Genomic DNA, 12,544 nt, shown 5'->3' with positions numbered 1-12,544 from the left:
TACGATTACCCAAAACAAATCTCGTCAGAAAAATAGTCCGGTACAAAAGTGGAACTTCCGACAGCAGCCTGTACAGACCAAAAGTCATTCTATTCACATTGTTCACATGGAAGGCTGTTAGATATATTGCAGCATAAATCCATGCTAATACATACATTACATAACCATAACGTCATATACTAGTATTACTGCGCATGTTAAGTACACGTGAACCGAACCGGACTTGTCAAGTCATTCTTGCCTCTGATCGTCTGACAGTAGCTTGACAGGGATCGTGTCTACGCGGTAAGTATAAGTGACAGTTAATCAAACAAGGTTTGTTGTGATTAATTCGTGTTAGGGTACCTCTCAGTACGCGTTTCCGTGTTTCTACTGAAAGCAGACGACTTACTTCTAAGCGTGTTTAATCGGGGCAATGCATAAATAACACTCGACAAGGTGTTTCTACCTTACAATTTGATGGTATTTCGTTAACTTTTACTAAGTTAGCGTTACATAATGGATGGTGAAAGTTGTGAAATAACAGGTCCGTGTATCACTAATGAGGTGTCCACAACATGTGAGGGGTTGGTTTTGGGTGTGACGCGATCCACACTGCAAACAAGTGAGTGTGTGAACGTGGGCATGAACCCGGTTGTGGCTCATGCTTCACTGATTTCACGTACCTCTTCAATGCATAGGTAATGTTGTATAAGAGTTATAAGTCCCCTCAAGGACAGGGACTGGTAACTTGGGTTCTTCTGAATTTTCTCTTGTTTTGTTTTTGTCTCTAAATACTTGGAAAGAGTTCCTTAGGTACCCCCACCCCCGCCTATTTTTGTGATGAGCAAACACTATAGTTTAGCCTATAGTTTATAGTTAAAAATCAGGTAGGGGTAAGTAAGGATGCATAGGTAATGTTGTATAAGAGTTATATGTCCCCTCAAGGGCAGGGACTGGTAACTTGGGTTCTTTTGAGTTTCCTCTTGTTTTTTTTTATCTCAATACTTTAGTCCAGGGTACAGTGAATTAGTTTCTAATCCTGTTGTATCCTACTTTTGAAATCTACAACAGGTTCCCAGGTAGTTAATATGGCCTTGTTGCAGCCCCTATCCTACATCAAGCACCCCTTTACAATCAAATAGTTGGTTGGTTTGTTGTTTAACGCCACACGTAGCAATATTTAGCTATATGGAGGCAGTCTGTAACCAGTCTGGACCAGACAATTCAGTCATCAACATCATGAGCATCAATCTACACAATTGGGATACAATGACATCTGTCAGCGAGTCTGACCACCCAATCTGTTAGTCGCCTATTACGACAAGCATGGGTTACTGAAGACCAATTCTAGCCTGGATCTTCTCAGGTCAACACTCAAATCAAAGTATCAGGCCTTGATCATATTTGAACTATATTTTGTTTCAGAAACATATCTCAGTCTCAGCTCTTAGTCTTAGTTCACTTGTAGGATCCTTGTATGCTGTGTTGTTCAACCATGGATTAAAGTTTCACTTTGAACAAATAATCTTATGATAGAATAACTAGAATGTACCGACAATATTAAACAATTTCAAATAGAAATGCTCCTCAATTGCTGTCATATAGTAAGTCTTTATGTCGGGTGGTCAGGCTCTCTGACTTGGTTGACACATGTCATCGGTTCCCAATTACGCAGATCGATGCTCATGCTGTTAATCACTGGACTCATATAGCTGGAATATTGCTGAGTGTGGCGTAAAACTAAACTCACCCTGTCGCTCACTTTATGGTTTATTTGCATCTCCTTGTGACTGGTCGTCAATTGGTATGAGTTTTGACACCAATTTGAACAAATTCAGTTTATATCAGTGTGGAAGCTTGAGATGAAACTAACATGTGCAGTGACTTAACAAGTGTGTATCTTGATATTCAAGGATACGATGTTAAAACTACTTTATACGGTAACGGCAGCATTGAATAACTCAACTAATAGTGACATTCTTAACTCATTACAACAGTTCATTTCTAAAAGTAACCGCTTCCAGTGATTATCCCCTCAACATATATATTCAGTGTAAGACAAATTTTATATAACGTGATTTTCTACGTCAGCCCATTTCGTTGCTAGGCATAACCAACACCAGAACGAACATATTTGTTACTCAATCATATATCTGTTATGGTATTGTTCTTTTGTTGTCAAATTATTTCATTATGTATCCAGCTATTTGAACAATGTACTGGAGCGGCGTTTATATAAGCCACTAGGCTTGTTCGCCTATCCACTAATCCAGGTTTCTGCTTTAGCGAAATAAAAATATGTTTAAACCATGTGCAGTGATGCACATTTATGATGTTTATCACTTTGATGGTGCTGACCAACTTGGAAACACAATTTGAGCCACACTGGGATTCAAACCCATAATCACAGGATGCAACTCTATGTACAGACAACTGGGCCATTTATCCCACCTGAACCTGGAACTTGTGAAAGAATGCTGACAAGATATGTAGCCTATATTTCTGTTGGTATCTCTGTTAAGGTTAATAAAGTATTAAATGAAGGGAAATTTGAACATATAGTAATTTTTGTAGTAAATGGTATTGTAAGGAAATTCAAGTAAGTATAACCAGGCTATTTAGAATTGAATTGCCACAAGCATATATACTTGGCAACTTATCCGTTGGTTTATAGGTCTAAAAATTTTATGGCTCACTGTCAAGAAGAACCATGAAAATATGATATATGGCCACAGGAAGGGTTAAAACAACTGGGTATTTCTGGTTAGTCGAGTATACACTATGTTTATGAACATTTTGACAAATTTTGATTGAAATAATCACATATTTTTCAGTTGGATCATTTGTATTTTATGTTTAATGCATCAGTAGTACTGTGTAGTCCAGTGGATAGAGAGCTTGGCATTAAGGGAATAAAACAAGGACTGTTTGGGTTGGAGTCAGTAAATTGTGTCTGGGTTGGGTAGCCATGTTAAACTGCAACATGGTACCTCAGTGGACTTACACTAAAAAAGTGGCAGTAACCTCTGACACTGAGTAAAACTTCAGGTCACATCACTTCTAATGCCATACTCAGTTAGGGCTCTCACGAGTCCAAAATTTGGGACTCGAGTACTCGAGGTGTCAGACCCGACTCGGACCCGAGTACCCGACAATTTGGATGCTTATCTGAAAACAACATTCAAGCATACACGTAGCTGTTCCAACTTCCAATCTACGAATAATGCAACATGTATATGTGAATCCAAACGTTCCTGAATAAAGCAATTGATATTCAATGTCGATGGAAGTATCTATTACCTTTTTATTAAAATGGACTCCGTCCGTGCGTGCGTCCGTCCGTCCGTCCGTCCGTCTGTCCGTCCGTGCACATTTGTCTTTTCCGGAGCAGAACTCTAAAACCGTTCAATATTTCTTCACAAAAATTGGCACATACATGGATCTGGTGGTGTACTGGTGCCTTTTGGTAGTTTTGGAATTCTGAATAAAATATTTTTGGCGTTTCCATGGCAACAAGTTCGACTTTGACTGAAATTGGTGGTAGTGCTCTTTTCCGGAGCAGAACTCTAAAACTGTTCACTATTTCTTCACCAAACTTGGCACATAGATAGATCTGGTGGTCTACTGGTGCCTTTTGGTTGTTTTGGAATTCTGAATAAAATATTTTTGGCGTTTCTATGGCAACAAGTTTGACTTAGCCTGAAATTGTGGTAGTGCTCTTTTCCGGAGCTGAACTCTAAAACCATTCACTATTTCTTCACCAAACTTGGCACATAGATAGATCTGGTGGTGTACTTGTGCCTTTTGGTAGTTTTGGAATTCTGAATAAAATATTTTTGGCTTTTCCATGGCAACACGTTTCACTTAGCCTGAAATTTTGGTAGTGCTCTTTTTCCGGAGCTGAACTCTAAAACTGTTCACTATTTCTTCACCAAACTTGGCACATAGATAGATCTGGTGGTGCACTTGTGCCTTTTGGTAGTTTTGGAATTCTGAATAAAATATTTTTGGCGTTTCCATGGCAACAAGTTCGACTTAGACTGGCATTGGTGGTTGTGCTCTTTTCCGGAGCAGAACTCTAAAACCATTCACTATTTCTTCACCAAACTTGGCACATAGATAGATTTGGTGGTGTACTGGTGCCTTTTGGTAGTTTTGGAATTGTGAATAAAATATTTTTGTCATTTCCATGGCAACAAGTTTGACTTAGACTAAAATTGGTGATAGTGCTCCTTTCTGGAGCAGAACTTTCAAAACCTTTCAATACTCTGCTTCCACTTTTCTATATACACACCTAAATATTTGACATAATCATACCTCGTAGACATAATCATGAAGAGTATTTTGCCATTGCGGGGGATATTGATGACTTTGTCTTCTTGTTATTATTGCAAACAGAATGTGAAGGCAACGTAAGTGTCACTGTGACCCAGTTCTATCCGATCAATTATGTGATCAATATTCATGAGCTGGGCCGGTGATACCTTATTACGCCTGTAAATGCTGTTATATGATTGGATGTGGCCGGGAAAAGAAACCATTCAATGTACTTCTCTTTTCTTTTGGTTTTAAGTTTGACTGCACTTTCAAGATTATCTAATATTAATATGTCGTTGCAGTTAGGACATATTAGCAACTTTTAAACATTCACCTAGACGATAAGTCACACAATCAATTAACCTTAATCACGGTTAAAATGCGGCAAAACACGTTGCAAAGCTGGAAGATACATAGATGAAGCATTCATTAATTGGTGCTGCATTAGATACTAGTATCTTGTAAAGATGGATCGACTATGGAACTTAAAGAATATGTAAAACAGGATTGATGTTTATTTGAGACTTCTTATAGTGAAAACGTTTTGGTTTCAAACTAAAGACTAACCATTTATTAAGTAACTTCCGAAGCTCTGCTGAACGGAAATCACGTCAATGGTATTCATTGTGATTAAAACTTTCACTATTAAGGATATAGGTCTCCAAGTGTGAATGTTATGTTGAATGCGTATGTATGTGTTGATTGTTGAATATGCAACACTGAAATAAACTGGATAAGAACGACTGAATATCTATGTAGAAAACAAGATGTTCAAACATAGGTATAGTGGGCAGTGACAGTGATGCAGCCGTGAGTGGCTACGCTTGTCCATGCGTCCGTAGTTAGGGCCACGGCAGGTACTGTTTTGGGTACTGATATTTTGTTCTCCTTGCAAACTTCATACGACTTTATGAGGTAGTTGTGAATTGTCGCAGTACATGGGACCTGGTAATTTGGGTTCAATGGTTCACAGAAAGCCCTGAAACCCTCCCCTTTAACAAGACTTAATGGTCGCATATCCTTCATACCATTTCCTGTCAACAGGCTTGCGACTTTTGCTATCAAACTTACCAAACTGCCCCAGCGTTGCTTGTTGAGCTGGTTTTCTGTCTACAGTGCTTATTGTGGGTGCTTACAGGACAAATGCTTGCGTAACTAAGGGAAACGCCCCAAAGACGGCATTTCGTATTTTGGCCACTAAATCAAGATAAAAATGCGTCCAGACATTGGATTTTTTCTCACGATCATCCATTTTGATTGCATGAGATGTTTAGAGGTATCTCCCCTGCGAGTCCTCGAGTCCATTCAATTGGACTCGAGTCCTGCTTTACCCGACTCGGCCCCGAGTACCCGAGTACTCGTGAGAGCCCTATACTCAGTAATATTTCAGTGGTGTGTTTGTCTGGACCATATCTCTCAACAAGGAGCTATTCTATCATGAAATAGGTTTTCTATTTAGGGATTTTTAGAAAACAAATTCTGTTTCCATCGCAACAAGTTTAACTTAGACTAAAATTGGTGATAGTGCTCCTTTCTGGAGCAGAACTTTCAAAACCTTTCAATACTCTGCTTCCACTTTTCTATATACACACCTAAATATTTGACATAATCATACCTCGTAGACATAATCATGAAGAGTATTTTGCCATTGCGGGGGATATTGATGACTTTGTCTTCTTGTTATTATTGCAAACAGAATGTGAAGGCAACGTAAGTGTCACTGTGACCCAGTTCTATGCGATCAATTATGTGATCAATATTCATGAGCTGGGCCGGTGATACCTTATTACGCCTGTAAATGCTGTTATATGATTGGATGTGGCCGGGAAAAGAAACCATTCAATGTACTTCTCTTTTCTTTTGGTTTTAAGTTTGACTGCACTTTCAAGATTATCTAATATTAATATGTCGTTGCAGTTAGGACATATTAGCAACTTTTAAACATTCACCTAGACGATAAGTCACACAATCAATTAACCTTAATCACGGTTAAAATGCGGCAAAACACGTTGCAAAGCTGGAAGATACATAGATGAAGCATTCATTAATTGGTGCTGCATTAGATACTAGTATCTTGTAAAGATGGATCGACTATGGAACTTAAAGAATATGTAAAACAGGATTGATGTTTATTTGAGACTTCTTATAGTGAAAACGTTTTGGTTTCAAACTAAAGACTAACCATTTATTAAGTAACTTCCGAAGCTCTGCTGAACGGGAAATCACGTCAATGGTATTCATTGTGATTAAAACTTTCACTATTAAGGATATAGGTCTCCAAGTGTGAATGTTATGTTGAATGCGTATGTATGTGTTGATTGTTGAATATGCAACACTGAAATACGCTGGATAAGAACGACTGAATATCTATGTAGAAAACAAGATGTTCAAACATAGGTATAGTGGGCAGTGACAGTGATGCAGCCGTGAGTGGCTACGCTTGTCCATGCGTCCGTAGTTAGGGCCACGGCAGGTACTGTTTTGGGTACTGATATTTTGTTCTCCTTGCAAACTTCATACGACTTTATGAGGTAGTTGTGAATTGTCGCAGTACATGGGACCTGGTAATTTGGGTTCAATGGTTCACAGAAAGCCCTGAAACCCTCCCCTTTAACAAGACTTAATGGTCGCATATCCTTCATACCATTTCCTGTCAACAGGCTTGCGACTTTTGCTATCAAACTTACCAAACTGCCCCAGCGTTGCTTGTTGAGCTGGTTTTCTGTCTACAGTGCTTATTGTGGGTGCTTACAGGACAAATGCTTGCGTAACTAAGGGAAAGGCCCCAAAGACGGCATTTCGTATTTTGGCCACTAAATCAAGATAAAAATGCGTCCAGACATTGGATTTTTTCTCACGATCATCCATTTTGATTGCATGAGATGTTTAGAGGTATCTCCCCTGCGAGTCCTCGAGTCCATTCAATTGGACTCGAGTCCTGCTTTACCCGACTCGGCCCCGAGTACCCGAGTACTCGTGAGAGCCCTATACTCAGTAATATTTCAGTGGTGTGTTTGTCTGGACCATATCTCTCAACAAGGAGCTATTCTATCATGAAATAGGTTTTCTATTTAGGGATTTTTAGAAAACAAATTCTGTTTCCATCGCAACAAGTTTAACTTTGATTCATGCTGGTGTGTACCTGACAGAGAGTTCCAATAATAGCTCAATAACCACTCTTGTAATTTCTATGAACTTCTATGGGTACAGTGCGTGAAGCCCATTTCTAGTGTACCCCCGCCTTGATGTTGCTTGAATGTTGCTAAAAACAGAGTAAAACCATACTCACTCACTCTTTGAGAGGCATTTAGAAGTTGGAGCAGTAGGGAAGGATAACAATATATGGATGAACAACTTCTCTATTACAGTGAGATCGATGCTTGATAGTAAAATTGCTGGAGTCAGATTTGAATGTTTATCATCAATATATGAGCGGCAAATCGTGAATCAAGCTGTCAAAATTATATCTGACCGTACTCACTACTTAAATTCGGAATACAACCTCCTCCCTTCAGGCTGCCGCTACAAATTTCCAATTGTGAAAACAAAGAGAGCCCGTACATCCTTTATTCCAAGTACCATATCTCTCTTAAACAAATGTAAAGATACCTAAATCCATGAATTTATGTAAATATGTTTTGTATCTCTCTGATGTGTCAGTAGCTCTGCTGATGTAACACAGATTCCTAAAAAGGCATTAAAGTATTCTTCTATTCTATTCTTCTATTCTATTCTATAACGGTGTTAGAACCTACACCAAAACATCGCTTTCACTGTAATAAAGAAGTTGTTCATCCCTACATTGTTATCCTTCCTCACTATTTTTGTATTGGGATAGAAAGACAGGGGTGGAAATAACCCATTGCCTGACGCCCGAGTCCAATGTTTTTTTCTGTCGGGCAAGCAAATTTGTATATCACACTGTACCGGTGTCCAGTTGACTTTCCAATGTTAATTATGTTCTTTATGTAAAAAATCAGCTGGTATAGTAGGAAAATTATCAGGGCAAGTGATTTTACATGTGCCACTGTACCGGAGTACACTAGCAATTTTAAAGTTATTTCCACCCCTGAAAGATAGATAGATATTCTCTCATCAAGCTGGACTTAAAGTGACAGTCAGATGATTTTTCCTTTCGAATTTGTAGGGGCCGAGGATACTTGCCATCTGACTCTTGTATTTGAAAACATAGAACCCTGTCATTTTCTTATGTTCAGTTTTTGTTGAATCCAGGGCTAACCTGGACCTGCATTAAATGCAGAAGTGAAAAAATAAGCAGTGTTCACGAATGGTGTTTCAAAGTCACAGGACATTGGGTCCTGTAAGTTTCAGATGTCTGTCTGACCCATTGAAAATGCACAGGACCCATGGAATAAAATTATACACACATTTCAGATTTAATATTTCTTATAATTGACATTGAAATTGTCCAAGATATTTTATGGATTAAACTTCTTTTTAATTTCTCTCACGTGAGAGAAATTAAAAAGAAGTTTAATCCATAAAATATCTTGGACATCACTGTACAACTTCTAAATGCCACTGAAAGACGACATTGAAATTATTAACAAACATTAGATTTATAAACAGCAAACAAGTGTCACATGTCACATAAAACAACCTCAGTCAAAGTCATTGTGAAATATACAGTCAGACACTGGGGTCGGCAGGTTGTAGACTTCTGTCTGACAGTTGGCGAATCTGCCGGATTTGTCAGAGGGTCAGATGCGCTATTCGTGAACACTGAATAAGTATTAAAACAGGAAGGTTAAAAGGTTGATAGTTTATGTGACAGAACCAACAAATAGAAAAGGCATTTAATACTTATTTTTACACTTCTGCATTGAATGCATTGCCAGGCATTGCCTTGGATGATTGGAAGAATGATTTTATATAGATTTCTAAACTTTTAACAAGTAGTCTTGTTTTCAACCATTTGTCAAGATTGTACAACTGCAAGTTCTTAGTTAAAGGGACACTGATCTAGAGCAATTCCCTGGGACTGGTTGTTGCTTTTGTTATTGTTTTTCCAATAACTATCAAAATTAAAACCGACAAAAGTTATAGCAATAATATCAGGCTATTACCTTGTTAGAGGAATGTATCCATCAATGTCCACATAAAGGAACAATATCCATTCATCTGCAGCTGCCAAAGACACCTGTTCCATATCATGTGTCTTTTAACAGTCTGATATGGAAAAAATGAATGTAACATGATAACTAGTGATAGTTTCTAATCTGGTCACATGACTTTGTTTCAGTATTTTCACATTGTTGTATATTTCATAGGTCAAATCCGGGAACTTTGCCCACAAGGAAGCACCCAAGATAGAACACCTGACAACTATTTACATGATGTCCACCATTCTTTAAAGATATAATTTAGTTAGACAAAACAATGAACAATCAATCAACATATTGCCGGTTAATCTTTTGAAGGCTAATCCTTTGTTTTTACACAGGCACTTAACTACAGAATGTGTTAGTCAGTCTACATACATAAACATAACCTTTTGACAAATCCGGTGATAAAAGATTTGTTATTGGTTAATCCTTTCATTGATGTGGTTGTAAAACTCAGCCGTCAATTCCTCTTGCCGTACTTCCATGTGCATATTACTGTAGGTTTATACCACCAAACACCGGTTATAGCAAGGGAGTAGTAACCACTGTACTGCATGCAATTTTCATTGCATAAAGAAACTGTTTTGAGGATATCAACTTCACTGTTGCATTAGAAATATATATAAGAATTTGCAGTGTACTAAACTTAAAAACTGTGTAAACCTATAAAACTGTATTTTCTAGCAATGGCATAGTGGGGTTGAATTAGTTTATGGAATCAAATAAATCAAATGTGTGTTATATCATATCACTATCAGAGGTCAATTGACATCTCATTGTTACATGACATGATTAAATATTGATGTGAAAAACACAGAAATAGGATTAAATTGGACCATACATTATCTACGCATCAGAAAATCCAAAAAAGCTTACACTGCTGGAATACTTTATTACAATCAGACAAGAACTATTGGGAATATTTTCAAATAACTGCATCTGATGGGCATCCACCATTCTTATTGTTTTGTTGTTTATGAAATTCAAGTAGGACAGCTGCCCAGTCTGTATGTCCGTCACAGTTCGGGGGAGTAGGGTCTGACCACCTGGCAGCTAGATGACAAAGTTAAAGTGTTGGTTCAAAACATGAATTGCTCTGGATCAGTGCCCCTTTAAGTCCAAGAGTGCATGTCAGCTGGTTGCTGGCTGATCAATCTATTGGACGCCTGAGCTTCAGAAATACCGGGTGTAAACATACTGCATGGATAGTCGTTGGATGTGTTAGTCAATGCTGAAAATAGATGCGTCCCAGATTTCAGTGTCCTCTACATTGTATTGAGGGACTAAGCAGAAACCTGAGTCATGCTTGATGGCTGGAGTTTGTGTGGCTGAACACCTAAGTCCTCTTGTCCCCGTACCCCTGTGCAGTGAAGCCTGAAGTCACATTTGCCGTTCACGTGTTTTTAGCACAGTCTTTGTTTACATGTGGATGACTGCCAGGTTTGAGACATATTACAGAGTTGATGCCGGCATCACCAGCCAGGTAATACAATTTACGGATAAGATTATTGATTACGTTGTTGTATATATGTGTCTCCATGATCATGATCAGTTGGATGGTTTTTGCTGCTGCCTGCTGTCTAATGCAGGGTTCATTTGTGACTTGTCCTTCCATTTAACATGAAACAAGTTGCGTAAGTAATAACTTATAACCCTTGTTTCTCTTGATGTAGACAAGCAGCCTTGGGGCCACGGCCATGTTTTTTATAGTAGGTTTACCAGGAGATTATGTTATATTCACCTAGATCAGTATCACTGAAGGGTGGTGGGCTATCCTAGTGATTAAAGCGTTCGCTTTTCACGCCAAAGACCCAGGTTTGATTCCCCACATGGGTACAATGTGTGAGGCCCATTTCTGATGTCCCCTGCCGTGATATTGCTGGAGTATTGCTAAAAGCCGTGATATTGCTAAAAGCGTGTAAAACCCAAACTCACTCTCATTAGTTAAAACAAATTTTGTTATAATGAAAAGGGTTGGGCACAGGTTATGATAACTTAGAATTCCTCGCCCATAGGCTTACATAATGTATATTTACAATTGATATATCAAATGGCAGAAAGAAAAATAGAGAAATGTATGTACATTAATATCACTCACTAAGACCATTTTTTCCCTTTATATATGCATGTACATTCCTAAACATCTGTTTGGTCAAATGATTGGATAAAGCTGAATTGTGAACAAGCATCAAGTCAACATTAACAGCATTAGTACCTTTCACAATTATCAAGAGAAAGCACATCAACTTGTTTCTAGCGGATTTAAAAAGTGGAGATTCAATGAAAATGTGATCTGTTTCTGTATTTCTAATTCTCATTTAAATCTTTCCAAAAATCATGTTTTCTTTCATTGTCACCATGTCTTAATAAAAAAGTTAATTTGTGTGTATTATGTTGCCATGGAATTTTAAACGCTATACCTAAGGTTCGAAATAAAATCAAAAGCTTTACCAGCCTAGGTGAAGACAAAATGTGCTTTTAATGAAAATAATTGGGAATTTTGTATTAACCCAGCAGACATTTTACCCCTGTACTCTGTATTTTGTTTTTTTTGATGAATTTGGCAGACATTTTTAATCTCATCCACCATGGTAGCAGAATTCAAAATCTATTTTGGTATCATCATGGTCACGAGCTTGGCATGTTGTTTGTCACAGTTCACGAAACTCCTCAGGGGCACTGCCGGTAAGGAGGTGTGTCACAAGTAGGGCTGTAACGAATACACTATGTTGCGAATATGATACTCACGAATATTGGGTATCACGAATATTGGGTAACGAATACAATATTGTAGTTAAGTGACTGATGCACAATATTGAATGCCCATGTTGACAGTGTTAATTTGTCACAGCAATAACCAGTCATCTCATGACACTCAAATTTAGTATGTAATAGTTAAGTTGACAGTACCATGTGCGGCCTTGGCAAACTAACATGACTTGCGCTACTACAAAGCTAGTACATAATGCATTCTTGCATATCTCATTTTGAAAAAGGACATAAGGGTTCAAGAAAAACACACTCCCTTAAAAATTGTAAATATTCATGAATATTCGATTCTGGTGACCACGAATAACGAATTGAATTCATGAAGGGCTGCGGTTCGATTCACCGAATAT

General features: G+C 38.1%; 1 protein-coding gene across 1 annotated transcript in view; it reads left to right on the top strand.

Moving 5' to 3' along the window:
- The first annotated feature begins 206 nt into the window (after positions 1 to 206).
- The window catches only part of LOC124267007 (phospholipid-transporting ATPase ABCA1-like), a 79,150-nt gene continuing 66,812 nt past the window's right edge, over positions 207 to 12,544 (top strand). Inside the window, 1 exon segment of the mRNA XM_046701850.1 lies at positions 207 to 285. The gene's annotated coding sequence lies outside the window, so the exon portion shown is untranslated.

This window comes from Haliotis rubra, unplaced genomic scaffold (assembly GCF_003918875.1).
Source record: "Haliotis rubra isolate DU_JTF1 unplaced genomic scaffold, ASM391887v1 Scf1295, whole genome shotgun sequence".
NCBI lineage: Eukaryota > Metazoa > Mollusca > Gastropoda > Lepetellida > Haliotidae > Haliotis > Haliotis rubra.
This window is presented reverse-complemented; position numbering and strand designations above follow the sequence as displayed.